Source organism: Sapajus apella, unplaced genomic scaffold (genome assembly GCF_009761245.1).
Source record: "Sapajus apella isolate SASKATOON/1434 unplaced genomic scaffold, GSC_monkey_1.0 scaffold38, whole genome shotgun sequence".
NCBI classification, from domain to species: Eukaryota; Metazoa; Chordata; class Mammalia; order Primates; family Cebidae; genus Sapajus; species Sapajus apella.
In genome coordinates this window covers 5,322,632-5,339,860 of record NW_022436978.1, presented here as the reverse complement: position 1 = coordinate 5,339,860, position 17,229 = coordinate 5,322,632, and the positions used below count along the sequence as shown (strand labels likewise).

General features: G+C 43.0%; 1 pseudogene; it reads right to left on the bottom strand.

Moving 5' to 3' along the window:
• Positions 1–10,359: 10,359 nt before the first annotated feature.
• Positions 10,360–11,115, bottom strand: LOC116565033 (annotated as a pseudogene).
• Positions 11,116–17,229: the final 6,114 nt, after the last annotated feature.

Here is a 17,229-nt window from a genome sequence, read left to right as displayed (position 1 = left end):
GGCTAGGGAGGCTTCACGATCATGGCAGAAGGCAAGGAGGAGCAAATCACATCCTGCATGGATGGTGGCAGGTAACAAGAGAGAGCTTTGCAGGAAAATACCCCTTATAGAACCATCAGATCTTGTGAGACGTATTCACTGTCTTGAAAACAGCACAGGAAAGACCTGCCCCTATGATTTAATTACCTTCCATTGGGTCCCTCCCAAAACACATGGGAATTCAAGATGAGATTTAGGTAGAGACAGCCAAACCATATCATTCCAACCCTAGCCCCTCCCAAATCTCATGTCCTCATATTTCAAACCCAATCATGCCTTCTCAACAATCTCCTGAAGTCTTAACTCATTTCAGCATTAACTCAAAAATCTACAGTCCAAAGTCTCATCTGAGACAAGGCAAGTCCCTTCTACTTATGAGCCTGTAAAATCAAAAGCAAGTTAGTTACTTCCTAGATACAATGGGGGTACAGGCATTGGGTAAATACAGCCGTTCCAAGTGGGAGAAATGGGCCAAAACAAAGGGGCTAAGTCCAGAATACAGCGGGGCAATCAAGTCTTAAAGCTCCAAAATGATCTCTTTTGACTTCACGTCTCACATCCAGGGCACACTGATGCAAGAGGTGGGTTCCCATGGTCTTGGGCAGCTCTGCCCCTGTGTCTTTGCAGGATACAGTCTTCCTCCCGCCCAGCTACTTTCATGGGCTGGTGTTGAGTATCTGCAGCTTTTCCAGGTGAATGATGCAAGCTGTCAGTGGAGCTACCATTTTGGGGTCTAGATGATGGTGGCCCTCTTCTCACAGCTCCACTCTGGGGTGCCGCAATAGGGACTCTGTGTGGGGACTCTGACCCCACATTTCCTTCCACATTGCCCTAGCAGAGGTTCTCAAAGGTTCTCAGCGAGCACCCTGCCCCTACAGCAGACTTCTGCCTTAACATTTAGGCGTTCCCATACATCTTCTGAAATTTAGGCAGAAGTTCCCAAACCCCACAGAAGTAGCCTGTGCACTCATAGGCTCAACACCATGTGGAAGCTGCCAAGGCTTGGGGCTTGCACCCTCTGAAGCCACAGCCCAAGCTCTATGTTGGCCCCTTTCAGCCACAGCTGGAATGACTGGGACACAGGGCACCAAGTACCTAGGCTGCACACAGCATGGGGGACCCTGAGTGCAACCCACTAAACCAGTTTTTTTCTCCTAGGCCTTGGGGTCTGTGATGGGAGGGGCCGCCATGAAGACCTCTGACGTGCCTTGTAGACATTTTCCCCTTTGTCTTGGGGATTAACATTTGACTCCTCGTTACTTATGCAAATTTCTGCAGCTGGCTTGAATTTCTCCTCAGAAAATGGGATTTTATGTTCTATTGCATTGTCAGGCTGTAAACTTACCAAACTTTTATGCTCTGTTTCCCTTTTAAAACTGAATGGCTTCAACAGCACCCAAGTCACCTCTTGAATGCTTTGCTGCTTAGAAATTTCTTCTGCCAGATACCCTAAATCAAGTTCAAAGTTTCACAAAGCTCTAAGGCAGGGTCAAAATGCTGCCAGTCTCTTTGCTAAAACATAGCAAGAGTTACCTTTACTCCAGTTCCCAACAAGCTTCTCATCTTCATCTGAGACCACCTCAGCCTGTATTTCATTGTCCATATCATTATCAGCATTTTGCTCGAAGTCATTCAGCAAGTCTCTGGGAAGTTCCAAACTTTTCCATATTTTCCTGTCTTCTGAGTCCTCCAAACTGTTCCAACCTTTGCCTGTTACCCAGTTCCAAAGTTACTTCCACATTTTCAAGCATCCTTTCAGTAGCACCCCACTCTACTGGTACCAATTTACTGTATTAGTTCGTTTTCACACTGCTGATAAAGACATACCCAAGACTTGGTAATTTATACAGGAAAAAGGATTTAATGGACTTACAGTTCCACATGGCTGGGGAGGCCTCACAATCATGGCAGAAGGCAAGGAGGGGCAAGTCATGTCTTACATGGCTGGCAATAGACAAAGAGAGAGAGCTTGTGCAGGGAAGTTCCCCCTTATAGTACTAGTGGAAACAAGAATATAACTTTAGGAACAAAACTTTTATTTTATTTTGAGACAGGGTCTCACTGTTGCCCAGGCTGGGGTGCATGGCATGATCATGGCTCACTGCAGCCTTGACCTCCTGGGCTCAGTAATCCTCCCATATCAGGCTCTCTAAGTGTTACAGGCATAAGCTACCATGCCCAGCCAGAACAAACTTTTCAACAATTATGTAATTTCAGATTTTAAAAACTGCCTTATTGAGGTATAGTTCACATGCCATACAATTTATCCACTTAAAGTATACAAATCTACTTCTCTACAAAGTTCACCAAAAAAATAAAGTATACAAGTCAATGGTTTTTAATAAATTGAGAGGGTCCTGGCATCACCACAATCTAATCCCCTTATAGAACCATCAGATCTCATGAGACTCATTCACTATCATGAGAATAGCATGGGAAAGACTTGCCCCCATGATTCAGTTACCCCCACCAGGTCCCTCCCACAACACAGAATTCAAGATGAAATTTTGGTAGGGACACTAAAACCATATCACACTTGATCTCAAAACTTCAGCATGCATCTGCTAAAAAAGGACATTTTTTTAGTGTAACCATAATACTGATATCATGTCTGAGAAACTTGGCAATAACTCACATTCTTGGTCTTGACTAGCAGTTGTGCCTCATACCATCCTTACTGCACAAAATACCTGATGTCAGGAGAGGGCAGCAGCCAGAACTGGTCAGAAGACAGGCCCCCCAGCAGCCATGAGTAGGGCTTATGGAGGTGAGAGGCTGTGGACAAGAGAAACCTTGTAGCTCAGTCTGGGGTTTGGGCAGAGGCAGGCCTTCTTTCTAGTCAAGTCTCTTACCGTGGGATATTTCCAGTAGGGGAAGATTGTCTCTTTCACTGAGCTAGAGTTCACGTAGAGACTAAGTTCCTAGGCCAGAGGGACATTATGGAATAGTGTAGAGTCTTGGCTGGAGTGAACAAGATACACTGTCATCACCACTAGCACCTGGGTCATATCCAGCCAGAGAAGCAAGATTGAATCTAGGTCCAGGAGAGCATGCGGGAAAAATACAGACCACCTCCCCAGTACTTGAGGAGAGCCCCTGCTATTCCCTTACTCTTGGTGAGGAAACAGTCTGGGCTGGGGTTGAATAGAGCCTCCATCAAGTCCTCTGCATAGCCATAAAAAATGCTTGAACCCAAAGTTTACTGGGGCATGATTTTCCTGTAATTCTAGTCAGTGAACAAAGAAGCATCCAGAACATGCAGTGATCAAGTAAATACAAATCCTATTGATTTACAAACATTGACAAAACCTGTCAATTACAGGTATGTAGTGACCTAAAAATTGAGTGGATTTTTTTTTTTTTTGAGACAGAGTCTCACTGTATCCCCCAGGCTGGAGTGCAGTGGCACAATCTCAGCTCACTGTAACCTCTGCCTCCTAGGTTCAAGCAATTCTCCTGCCTCAGCCTTTTGAGTAGCTGGGATTATAGGCACCAGCCATCATGCTTGGCTAATTTTTGTATTTTTGGTAGAGACGGTGTTTCACCATGTTGGCCAGGCTGATTTCGAACCCCTGACTTCAAATGATCTGCCTGCCTTGGCCTCCCAAAGTGCTGGGATTACAAGCTTGAGCCACAACGCCTGGCTGAGTGGATTTTTTTTTAAGTTTAGCTACTAAATACTTAGAATTTCTACAAAGTGCACTGTCAAATAAGTGACATTATAAATATAATACAGTGAAAAGTGTTTATAAGAATTGTATGCCTTCTGAGTACACAGACTCTTTTTATTTTTTTAGTTTTTGAGATGGGGTCTTGCTCTGTCACTCAAGGTGGAGTGCAGTGGCACAATCTTAGCTCACTGCAACCTCTGCTTCCCCAGTTCAAGTAATTCTCCTGCCTCAGCCTCTCCAGTAGCTGGGATTACAGGTGCCTGCCACCACACCTGGCTAATTTTTGTACTTTTGGTAGAGACAGGGTTTCACCATGTAGGCCAGGATGGTCTTGAATTCTTGACATGTGATTCACCCTCCTCAGCCTCCCAAGTGCTGAGATTATAGGCATGAGCCACTGCACCTGGCCAGTATTATGTTTACAAGATAATGTTGTAGCATGTATCAACACTTCATTCCTTTTTAGGGCTGAATAATATTCCATTGTGCTTATATACTATACCACAATTTATCTTCTCATTAACTGATGAGTATTTGGATTGTTTCTGTTTTTGAGCTATTCCAAATAATGCTGCTATGAATAAGTATATATGTAGGAGTGAAATTGATGAGTCATATGGTAAATATGTGTTCATATTTTGAGGAACTGCCAGATGGTTTTCCAAAGTAACTACACCATTTTACATTCCCAGCAGCAAAGTATGAGATTCCTATTTTTCCATATCCTCATTATTTGTTATTATCTGTCTTTTTTTAATTATAGCTTTCTGGCTGGGTATGAAGTGGAATGCTATTGAAGTTTCAATTTGCATTTCCCTAATTACTAATGATGTTCAGCATTTCTTCATAGGCTTACAGGCTTATATATTTATGGCAAACAAATCTTCAGCACAGGTGCCAAGGTTATTCAATGCAGGAAATTTTAGTCTTTCTAACAAGTACAGGTATTACTGGAACAATTGGAAGCCATATGCCAAAAAATGAACCTCAACTGTTACATCACAAATAATGGGTCATAAAACTAAAAATAAGAGCTAATGCTCTAAAATGTAGGAAACATAAAAGAAGATCTTTGTGACCTTGCATTCAACACAGATTTCTTAAGACACAAAAAACATGAACCATAAAAGAAAAAATTGACAAATTGGACCTTATCAAAGTGGAAAACTTTTGTTCTTCAAAAAAAAAAGCTATTAAGAAACGAAAAACTGGCTGGGCGTGGTGGTTCATGCCTATAATCCTAGCACTTCGGGAGGCTCAGGCCAGTGGATAGCTTGACTTCAGTAGGTTGAGAGCAGCCTGGGCAACATGGTAAAACCCTGTCTCTACAACAAATAAAAAATTAGCTGAGTGTAGTGACTCATGCCTGTAGTCCCAGCTGCCAGGAGGCTGAGGTGGGAGAGTTGCTTGAGCCCAGGAGACACACGGTGCAGTGAGCTGAGACTGTGCCACTGCACTCCAGCCTAGGAGACAGAGTGAGAACCCTGTCTCAGAAAAAAAAAACAACAAGGCAAACTACAGACTGGGAGAATATATTTGTAGAATGTATACCTACTAAAGAGCGTATATGCAGAATATATACATATGGAACTCTTACAACTTAAAAGACAAAAACCCAATTTTAAAATGGGCAAAAGATTTGGACACCTCACCAATATGGATATATAAATGGCCAATAAGTACATGAAAAAGTGCCTGACATGAATAGTCATTAGGTAAATGCAAATTAAAACTACAATGTAATACCTGTATACACCCACTAGAATGGCTAAAATTATAAAGACTGACAATGTTGACAAGAATGCAGAGTAACTGGTACTCTCATACATTATTAGTATTAATGCAAATGGTACAGCTGCTTTGGAAAGCAGCTTGGCCACTTTTAAAGCTTAACATATGCTTACAATATGACCTAGCAATTCTACTTTTAGGTATGTACTCAAGAAAAGTAAAATACTATCACATTTGGGATTTTTTAAAAAAGAAAAATAATAAAAAAATTTTAACAAGAAATAAAAAAATATGTTCACACAAAAATCTTAACCCAAATGTTTACAGCTACTTTATTCATAATAGTCACATTGGAAATAACTCAAATGTCCCTCAACTGTTTGAACAACTCATAGTGCTTCCATGTAATGGAATACTATTGAGCAATAAAAGGAACAGACTGTGGAGACAGGCAAGAACGTGGACAAATCTCAAAAGCATTATGGTATGTGAAAGAAGCAAGTATATGCCTCACAGTGAAAATACTAATAGTATTTTACATCCAGATACTATATGATTCTATTTATATGACATTCTAGAAAAGGCAAAACAGAAAGCAGCTCAGAGATTACCACGGGTCAGAGGTGGGGTACAGGATTGGCTGTAAAGAAGCACAAGGGAATTTTTCAGAGTGATGGGGGATATTCTGTGATCTTTATCATGATTGTGGTGGTAGTTATATGACTGTAAACATTTGTCAGAGCTCAGCAAGCTGTACTTTAAAAATTATTGAATTTTATTGTATGTAAGTTATATATCAAAACTAATTTAGTTTTATTTTTAAAATTAGAGATGGGGTCTTTCTGTGTTGCCCAGGCTGGCCTTAAATTCCTGGCCTCAAGAGATGCTCTGGCCTTAGCCTGCAAAAGTGCTAGAATTGGCCGGGCACGGTGGCTCACGCCTGTAATCCAAGCACTTTGGAGGCCAAGGCGGGCGGATCACCTTAGGTCGGGAGTTCAAGACCAGCCTGACCAACATGGTGAAACCTTGTCTTAAAAAAAAAAAAGCTAGAATTATAGGTGTGAGCCACCAAATTGGGGCTGAAAACTAATTTTTTAAAAGTTTGCTTGCTACAGAAGTTCAGTTTCGAGACAAGTGTCTTAGTGCTTCTTTTAGACCTTTACTACCCCAAATCTCTTTTACTAGAGCGTTTCAAGCTTTCACTGCCATTCATGTTTGTATTATTTTGATTTACTTTAATTCTACTAATTTTTCACTTGAAGTAGGATTTTTTTTTTTTTTTTTTTTTTGTAAAACAGAGTCTTGCTCTGTTGCTCAGACTGGAATGGAGTGGTGCCATCTGGGATCACTGCAACCTCCATCTCCCAGGTTCAAGCAATTCTCCTGCCTCAGTTTCCCAAGTAGCTAGGATTACAGGTGTGCACCACCAGCCTGGCTAATTTTCATTTTTGTTGCTGTCGTTGTTGTTTTGAGATGAAGTCTCACTCTGTCACCCTGGCTGGAGGTGCAATGGCACAGTCTCCACTCACCATAACCTCCGCCTCCCAGGTTCAAGCCATTCTCCTGCCTCAGCCTCCTGAGTAGCTAGGATTACAGGCATGCAACACCATGCCTGGCTAATTTTTGTAGTTTTAGTAGAGGTGGGGTTTCACCATGTTGGCCAGGCTGGTCTTGAACTCCTGATCTCAGGTGATCCGCCTGCCTCGGCCTCCAAAGGATTGGGATTACAGGCGTGAGCCACTGAATTTTTGTATTTTTATTAGAGACAGTCTCACCATGTTGACCAGGCTGGTCTCAAACTTCTGACCTCAAATGATTTACCCACCTTGGTCTCCAAAAGTGCTGTGATTATAGATGTGAGCCACTCTGCCCAGCCTAAAATAAGGATTTTTAAAATGAGGTTTCACAACTTAAATTAATACTTTTTCCACCTTTTTTTGGTCTTGTTTGAAGGTATGAAGTTAGAAATAATAGGCTGGGCGTGGTGACTCACGCTGGTAATCCCAGCATTTTGGGAGGCCAAGGCAGTGGATCACAAGGTCAGGAGAGTGAGACCATCCTGGCCAACATGGTGAAACCCTGTCTCTACTAAAATCCAACAAAATATTGGCTGGGCATTGTGGCATGTGCCTGTAGTCCCAGCTACTCCAGAGGCTGAGGCAGGGGAATTACTTGAATCTGGGAGGTGTAGGTTGCAGTGAGTTGAGATCGCGCCACTGTACCCCAGCCTAGTGACAGAGCAAGACTCTGTCAAAAAAAAAAAATGAAAAAAGAAGGAAGGGAGGAAGGAAGGGAGGGAGGGAGGGAGGAAGGAGAGAAAAGGAAAGGAAAGAAAGGAAGGAAGAAAGAAATGAAAATACAGGGTGGGGGTGGTGGCTCATGCATGTAAACCCAGCACTTTTGGAGGACTAGGCAGGTGGATCACCTTAGGTCAGGGGTTCGAGACCAGCCTGGCCAACATGGTAACATGGTGAAACCCTGTCTTTACTAAAAATACAAAAATTAGTCGGGTATGGTGATGCACAGCTACTCAGGAGGCTGAGGCTGGAGGATGACTTTAGCCCAGGAGTTTGAGATCAGCCAGAGTTTTAACTGGGCGTGTTCAACAGAAACACCTTGACTGGTTTTTCAGCAGACACAGTCCCCTCAAGAGCTAACAGTCACTCAAAACAAGGGCCAATAACCTCTTTCCCCAATGTTCCACCATCAGTGCTCTATTCATCATGGTAGTCGTGGAAGCGACAGGAAGAATGTCTCTTCCATATCATGTCATAGAGTATCTTGGGTTTGAAAATACACAATATCTAAACATGTTTTTAAAATAAATGACAGGTATATATATTCAGATTTTTTTCATCTAAAATCTGTAAACTGAGAATGCATAAACCAAGTGACGAGTGCAATTCAATTAGAGAAAAGTTTTATGATTGAGTCATTTCTCTGCCCAATGCAAAAGAACCTGCTGTAAAGCAGGTTTGTGAAATCTGTGATGTGAGAGGTGACTTAGTTTCAACAAAACAGCATCAGCCATCATAGTAAGTTAATGCTGTCAATTTAATTTTATTACTTGTAATTTGTTTTGTATTTAATATGTAGGTTTCTTTTGCTGTTCCAGTTGCACAAGAGCTATAAGCATAAGAAATTTACACTCGGGCCGGGCGCGGTGGCTCAAGCCTGTAATCCCAGCACTTTGGGAGGCCGAGGTGGGTGGATCACGAGGTCAAGAGATCAAGACCATCCTGGTCAACATGGTGAAACCCCGTCTCTACCGAAAATACAAAAAATTAGCTGGGCATGGTGGCGCGTGCCTGTAATCCCAGCTACTCAGGAGGCTGAGGCAGGAGAATTGCCTGAACCCAGGAGGCGGAGGTTGCGATGAGCCGAGATCGCGCCATTGCACTCCAGCCTGGGTAACATGAGTGAAACTCCGTCTCAGAAAAAAAAAAAAAAAAAAAAAAAAAAAAAGGAAATTTACACCTGATATTGGGTTGGACATATTTAATTAGCATTATGCTAAAAAACAATTTAAGTATAATAATTTGTAATCATTCCTGAAAGTGTAATAATTTTTTCTCTTAGAAGTATACAGTACCGATAGGCTGGATGCGGTGGCTTACGCCTGTAATCCTAGCACTTTGGGAGACAAAGGCAGGCAGATCACTTCATTACAGGAGTTTGAGACCAGTCTGGACAATATGGCAAAACCCCATCTCTACAAAAATACAAAAACTAGCTAGGTGTGGTAATCTCAGCTACTCAAGAGGCTAAGGTGGGAGGATCCCTGGAGTCCAGGAGGTTGAGGTTGTAGTGAGCCGAGATCGCACCACTGTGCTCCAGCCTGGGTGACAGAATGAGACCATGTCAAAAAGAAAGAAAGATAGAAAAAAAGAAAGAAAAGAAACAAACAAACAAAACTCAGCCCAGTACATTGTCTCACACCTGTAATTCCAGCACTCCGAGAGGCTGAGGCCAGAGGATCACTTGAGCCCAGGTGTTCAAGGCTGCAGTGAGCTATGATTGTCCCACTGTATTCCAGCCTGGACAACATAAGGAGACCTTGTCTCTTAAGAAGAATAAGTATACACAATACTCAAGCTTGAGTTCATAGACTTGCAGATAGTGTCCTAAAAATTCTCTTGAGGGGCCTATAGCATTTCCAGGTGGGACCAGGACTCGGTCAATGGTGATGCTGGGGAATGTGGAGAAAGCAGCAAGGTTAGAACTCAGTTTGCTGTGGAAGCAGTTACTCTGATGAAGCACAAGGATTTTTTAATATAAATTCTAAGGTAACCAGGTCACAAAGCTAGTGAAATTATCAACAGGAGATATTGGAGTGGAAAATGGAGCTCAGGTTTCTGGCTTCAGTGACTGGGTGGATCCCAATGCCATAAATCCAGGTAGAGGGCATAAGAGGGTGAACAAGTTTGACTACTCAGACCTTATCTGCCCTGACTGGCTCTGACTAGCTATTCTGGTGCCATTACTAAGTTCTCCAAGTAGCACATAGCTTCCGGTATTAGTCAGGATTCTTGTTTGTATGTGACAGAACCCCACTGGAGAGGCAGGGGCTGTTGGGAATAGGCTGTTTGCCTTCATCTTATCAGAGTAAGGCAGAGGAGGCACTGGGCAGAACTTCTGTTTCTCCTTCTCTTAATAGACTTGCTCCTTTTAAAATAACATACTCTAATTTTCTAATTGATGTTGCTTGTCCTTTGTAGAGAGGTTTTAAGTGTGGGTGCGGTTCTGAGAATTTTAAACATTTTCCCTTCCTGCATTGCTCTGTAGAAGTTCAGCGACCCCTAGCGACACAATCCACAATTTTCCTAGGTCGTCAGAATTTTTTTTTTTTTTTTTTGATATATTTCTTTTCTTTTTTTCTCTCCCCATCAACGCATATTTGTAAAAATTTTTTGGCATATTTCAATTTGAGAGCAGGTACTGTTTCTTAACTGACCAGCTTAGAAAAATGATCATGGTAGACACCTTAGTTCTTTCTTCTAATAAGCCTGTTGATCTCCTCCCTGTTGCCAGCATCTCCACCTTCTACAAAATGGGTGGTCTTTTTCTTCATTCCGCCTTGTGGAGAAGATAATTTGAAAGTCCACAGGAATTTATTTGCTTTTTTGAAGCGTTTTCCAACAGTATAGATCTCATGAATCAGATCCTCCATGCAGATGATACCATATTTACCAAGAGATCGATCAAAAGCGTTGTCTGTCAAAGCAATTCGATTCTTATTGATATTGCCATAACCACCCTTGTAAATTAGTTCACTTACTGCCTTCAGATTTGGGCACCCCCAGGCAATATATGGCTTTATAATTCTCAGCATGTTAACTGAAGCCTTATTGAACTTCACAAAGGTTCTATTGAAGATTTGACAAAGACAAAGAAGCTACAACATCTTTTCGACCTTTGAGCTCACACCATTGATACCTCTGATCCTGATGACAAACGCCAATTTGGGTTCTGCAGGTACAGATAGGTTGCCCGCTTTTCTTGCCAACCATGCCATTCAAATTTCAGTTCTGTACTTCTGCCTATATTCTTTGTGATAGTGCTTTGCTTTTCCATAGATAAGCTTCTTCCTTGCCTTTTGAGGCATCTTTTGGGCAAACTTCTTTCTCAGGTGCTTGATCTTCAGCCCTACAAAATTCCTTCGTAAGGGTTTCTGTCACAGCAGGAAGCTTCTTCTTCTCTTCTACACCCTCCATGGTTCCAGCTGGAAAAAGAGGAAGTCGGTGGATGTGTCCAGAATTTTTTTTTTTTTTTTTTTTGAGATGGAGTCTCGCTCTGTGGCCCAGGCTGGAGTGCAGTGGCTTGATCTTGGTTCACTGCAACCTCTGCCCCCATGGGTTCAAGCGATTTTCCTGCCTCAGCCTCCCCCGTAGCTGGGATTACGGGCATCCACCACCATGCCCAGCTTATTTTTGTGTTTTTAGTGGAGATGGGGTTTCACCATGTTGACCAAGCTGGTCTTGAACAACTGACCTCCATTGATCCACCCACCTTGGCCTCCCAAAATGCTGGGATTACAGGCGTGAGCCACTGTGCCTGACCCAGAGATTCTGATATCCTCAATAATCAATTAACTTGACTAGTCACTACCTGAACGTTTTCAATTTTTAAATTTTCTATGTGAGTTGAGCAATTATACATATCTTTTATCAACTGCATTTCTTGTTAATAAGCCCTCTGTGGCTCTAAGGAACCATTATTATTTTGGTATTCAAATTGAAAATTTTTTTTCCCAAGTAGATTTCTTTACAATTAGTCTATTTTAAATTTCCAGGGTGGAGCATGGTGGCTCATGCCTGTAATCCCAGCACTTTGGGAGGCCGAGGTGGGCGGATCACTTGAGACCAGGAGTTCAAGACCAGCCTGGCCAACATGGTGAAAACGCATCTCTTACTAAAAATACAAAAATTATCCAGGCATGGTGGCTCATGCCTGTAAGCCCAGCTGCTCGGGAGGCTGATGCAGGAGAATCGCTTGAACCTGGGAGGCGGAGGTTGCAGTGAGTCAAGATCACACCATGGCACTCCAGCCTGGGTGACAGAGCAAGACTCTGTCTCAAAAAAAAATTTTTTTTTCAAAAGTTTTAAAAATTATTTTCCAAAAAATGTTATTTCCCAGGGTCATAGCATCCTTGTTTATGTTTATGAAACATCATTCAACTCTAGTATCCCACTATGTACTTCCACTGTCTCTTTCCATTATTGACTGTGGCCACTTCCCTCAAAGCTTATGTCTTCTAAAACCAGTGGTTCTAACCTTGATTGCAAATCAGATTCACCTTTGTTGATTTGAAAACTGTCTAGGCTGGGCATGGTGGCTTACTGCCTGTAATTCCAACACTTTGAGAGGCTAAGGCTGGTGAATCACTTGAGGCCAGAAGTTTAAGACCAGCCTGGCCAACATGGTGAAACCCCATTGTCTCTACTAAAATTAAAATATTAGCCAGGTGTGGTGGCTGGTGCTTGTATTCTCAGCTACTCAGGAGGCTGAGGCAGGAGAATCGCTTGAACCGGGAAGCGGAGGTTGCAGTGAGCCAAGGTCACACCACTGCACTCCAGCCTGGGTGACAAATCAAGATCCTGTTTCCAAAAAAAAAAAAAAAATTGGCTGGGCTTGGTGGCATATGCCTGTAATCCCAGCACTTTGGGAGGCTGAGGCTGGTGGATTATCTGAGGTCAGGAGTTCAAGAGCAGCCTGGCCAACATGGCAAAACCCCATCTCTACTAAAAACACAAAAATCAGCCGGGTGTATTGGCATGTGTCTGGAGTCTCAGCTACTTCAGGAGGCTGAGGGAGGAGAATCGCTTGAACCCAGAAGGCGGAGGTTGCAATGAGGCAAGGTTGTGCCATTGTACTTCGGCCTGGGCAACAGAGAGAGATTGTGTCTCAAGAAAAAAAATTAATTTAAAAATAAAAAATAAAATAAAAACTATCTAGATGTCTGGATCCTATCTGTCAAAAAACTGATTAAATACAAATTACAGAATGAGTTAACAGGTTACAGTATCGTTTAGCATGTTGCAGATCCACTTAGCCTTCCAGAATACTAACAAAATATGTATAAAGTATTTTTTAAATGGATTGCACTTATCAAAATGGTTAATATAAGAAACAGTAGGCTGGGCGTGGTGGTTCACACCTGTAATCCCAGCACTTTGGGAGGCTGAGGCACGCGGATCACAAGGTCAAGAGTTTGAGACCAGCCTGGCCAAGAGACCAGCCTGGCCAATATGGTAAAATCCCATCGCTACTAAAAAAAAATACAAAAATTAGCTGGGCATGGTGGCGGGCACCTGTAATCCCAGCTAATTAGGAGGCTGAGGCAGGAGAATTGCTTGAGCCTGGAAGGTGGAGGTTGCAGTGAGCTGAAGATCATGCCATTGCCCTTCAGCCTGGGTGACAGAGTGAGACTCTGACTCAAAAAAGAAAAAATAGTGACAACACTAAATGGTGATGAGTATGCAGAGAAACTGGGTCTCTCCTACATTGGTGGTTGGAATGCCCAGTGGTACAGCTACTCTGGAGAACAGTTTGGCAGTTTCTTACAAAACTAACCATGCCACTACCGTATTACCCACATTACCCAGCAATTGCACTCCTGGGCATTTATTCCAGAAAAATATTGTACACAAATATTTATAGCAGCTTTATTTGGGATAGCTCAAAACTGAAATCATCCCAGATTCCTTCCACAGGTAAATGGTTAAACAAATTGTAGCACATCCATGCTATGGAATACTACTCAGAATTAAAAGAATCATATTGATGTGTGCAACAACCTGAATGTTTAGATAGATTTTTGAATTTATTGCCATAAATTTGTTTATAATATCAGCTTTTTATCATCTGTTTACATGTATAATGGTATCCCCTTCTTCAATCCTGTTCTTGGTTATCTGTGGCTTCTCTTATTTATTAATCTTGTCAGGAGTTTTTCAATATCAATAGCTTTTTCAAAGAACCATTTAAAATTATTTATTAATTTATTTAGAGAGATGGTCTCACCCAATTGCCCAGCCTGAAGTGCAGTGGCACAATCATAGTTCACTGCAGCCTCGAACTCCTGGGCTGAAGCGATCCTCCCATCTCAGCCTCCTGAGTAGCTGGGACTACAGTCATGTGTCACCGCACCTGGCTATTTTTTATTTTTTTAAAAGATGGAGTCTTGCTACATTGCCCTAGCTGGTCTTGAACTCCTGACCTCAAGCAATCCTCCTACCTCAACCTCTCAAAGTTCTAAGATTACAGGCATGAACCACTGCACACAGCCAATGTTTTTTTTTTTTTTTCATGAACTGCAAACATGATGGTTTTAAGCATACTCACAATAATTTCTATTCTAAGTGCCGATAAGAAATTCTCTACTTCAGTGATATTTATCAGGCTCTGATTATGACAATAGATTAAGTTACAATAGATTGATTCTGCCCGGGTGCAGTGGATCATGCTTGTAATCCCAGCACTTTGGGAGACTGAGGCAGGAGGATCACTTGAGGCCAGGAGTTTGAAACTAGCCTAGGCAACATAGCGAGGCCTCGAGTCTACTAAAAAAAAAAAAAAAAAAACTGGGTCTAGTGACATGCACCTGTAGTTCCAGCTACCTGGGAGGCTAAGGTGGGAGGATCACCTGAGCCCAGGAAGTTGAGGCTGCAGTAAGCCATGATTGTCCAAGTGCACTCAAGCCTGGGTGACACAGTGAGCCCCTGTCATGAAAATAAATAAATAGGCCAAAATGTGGTCGCTCACACCTATAATCCCAGCCCTTTGGGAAACTGAGGCAGGTGGATTGCTTGAGGCCAGGAGTTCAAGACCAGCCTTGCCAACATGGCAAAACCCCATTGACTAAAAATTGAAAAAAAATTAAAATAAAATTAGCCAGGCAGTGTGGCCCAGGCTTTAGTCCTAGCTACTCGGAAGACAAGACCCCTAAGGAATTCATCTCTGCCTTCTCTATTTCTGCCTCTCAGCCCTGACTTCTGCTGCAAATTCCCTCCTTCTCTCCCTCATCTCTGCTTCAGGATTGCTATAGGATGCTAGGGGCATAACAGGATTGACCTCCTCTTGGTCAGGGGTTTCCCCAAGACTTCGTGAGCTCGGCAGGGGTGGAGGTGGTGGGGAGGGCATGTGATTCTCCTGCAGCTAGGCCTCCAGAGGGACTGTAGCGGGTGACAGACCAGGGGGCTTGGGCTGTGAAAGTTGTGTTCCTTCATCAACCACAGTTCTAGAACTACAACTGAGACAGGCTGCCTGTCACTCCTGTGCTCCTCTCAGATATGATAAGTTGCCTGGAAGCTCTAGTTTGAATGCCAAAATGTTGGGATTTTCAGGATATTGATATCCAAGGTGGGCAGAGAAGTACTGGGAAGGGAAGAGGGTGGTCCCTGGCTAGGGCTCCACACCCAGGCCTGTGCCCACGGATCTAGGTAAGGACAGGCACTCCTGCCTTCATGCCCAAATGTTGCATTTTCCAAGACCACCCTGGTCTGCCATGCCCCCATCCTGTGCCTATGAAAACCCTTGAGACCCTAGTGGGCAGACACACACGTGGAGAGGTCGTCCAGGGGACCACGCTGGCGGAAGAGCACACTGACAGACACTGGCATGCTGCAGGCCATTGACCTGTAGAACAAGGCAGAGTTTGTCTGGGGCAGTCAGCGTAGAGCCTGGGCTGCCAAGCAGCCTGACTCCAAGGGAAAACCATCTCCCTTCTGGCTCCCCCATCTGCTGAAAGCTATTTCCACTCAATGAAACCTTGCACTCATTCTCGAAGCCCATGTATGATCCAATTTTTCCTGTACACCAAGGAATGAACCCTGGGATGCAGAACGCTCTCTGTCCTTGTGATAAGGTAGGGGATCTAATTGAGCTAACACGAGCCGCCTACAGCTGCTAAATTAAAAGAGCACCCTCTAACACACACCCACTGGGGCTTCAGCTGTAAACATTCACCCTTAGACACTGCTGTGGGGTTGGAGCGCCACAGCCTGCCCATCTGTATGCACTCCTTGAGGTTTGAGCTGCAGGGCACAGAAGAAGCAAGCCACACCCCCATCGCATGCCCTGCGAGGGGGACAAGGGAACTTTTCCTGTATCAGTATATTAAAGGTCTATGTGTATTTGCATTTTTAACATAACTAATGTTTCCTCAGTACCTTTCTGAGAAGTGTATTTGAAAAAGGTATAATAATAATTTCTAGAAATGTGGGGCCAAAGGTTTTACCTCTCTCTTCAGGAACATTTATTTCACTTTCTTCATTTTATTTATTTTTTAAATTTTAATTTCATTTTTTTTGAGACAGAGTCCCACTCTGTTGCCTAGGCTGGAGTGCAGTGGCATAATCTCAGCTCATTGCAACCTCTGCCTCCCGGCTTCAAGCAATTCTCGTGACTCAGCCTCCCAAGTACCTGCGATTACAGGTGCATGCCACTATGCCTGGCTAATTTTTGTATTTTTAGTAGAGACAGGGTTTCACCATGTTGGCCGGGCTGGTCTCAAACTCCCAACCTCAGGTGATCCACCCAACTCAACCTCCCAAAGTGCTGGGATTCCAGGCATGAGCCACTGCACGTGGCCATTTTCCTCATTTTAAAATTTTGAATAATTTCACATTTATAGAAAAGTTAAAAGAAAGTACAGTTTACCAGCTGGTAATATTTTTTGCTTTAAGTCTCTCTTTTGAGCCATTTAAATGTAGGCTACGTAAACTACATAAACTGTAAATATTATGAAAGTTGAACCCTAAGTACTTGAGCATACGCTTTTCTAAAAACAAGAGCAGTTCTGGCACAGTGGCTCATGCTTGTAATCCCAACAGATTGGAAAGCTGAGGAGGGAGAATCGACTGAGCCCAGAAGTTTGAGACCAGCATGGGTGACATACTGAGACCCCTGGGATCAAGCAATTGTCGCACCTCAGTCTCTTGAGTAGCTAGAACCACAGGCGTGTGCCACCTTGACAGCTAATTTTTTTGATCTTTTGTACAGCCAAGGCCTCTACAGAAACATTTTTAAAAGAGGGTAATTTCTCATAAAACCACAGCCTCACTATCATACCTAAAAAATAATCTGATAATATCATCTGCACATCTGAAAACACATCACTTAGTATGCATAAAAAAATTTTAATGGTCCATTTTCAAGGCATGATAAATCTAAGCACTGGCAGCCAGCCTGTGGCTGTAACAAACTGCACGACTTATGCACCTTGAAGGTCATGAGAAGTGAACAGAATGTAGAGGAGGGGTCAGTTCATAAAAGGGAAGAAAGTTTC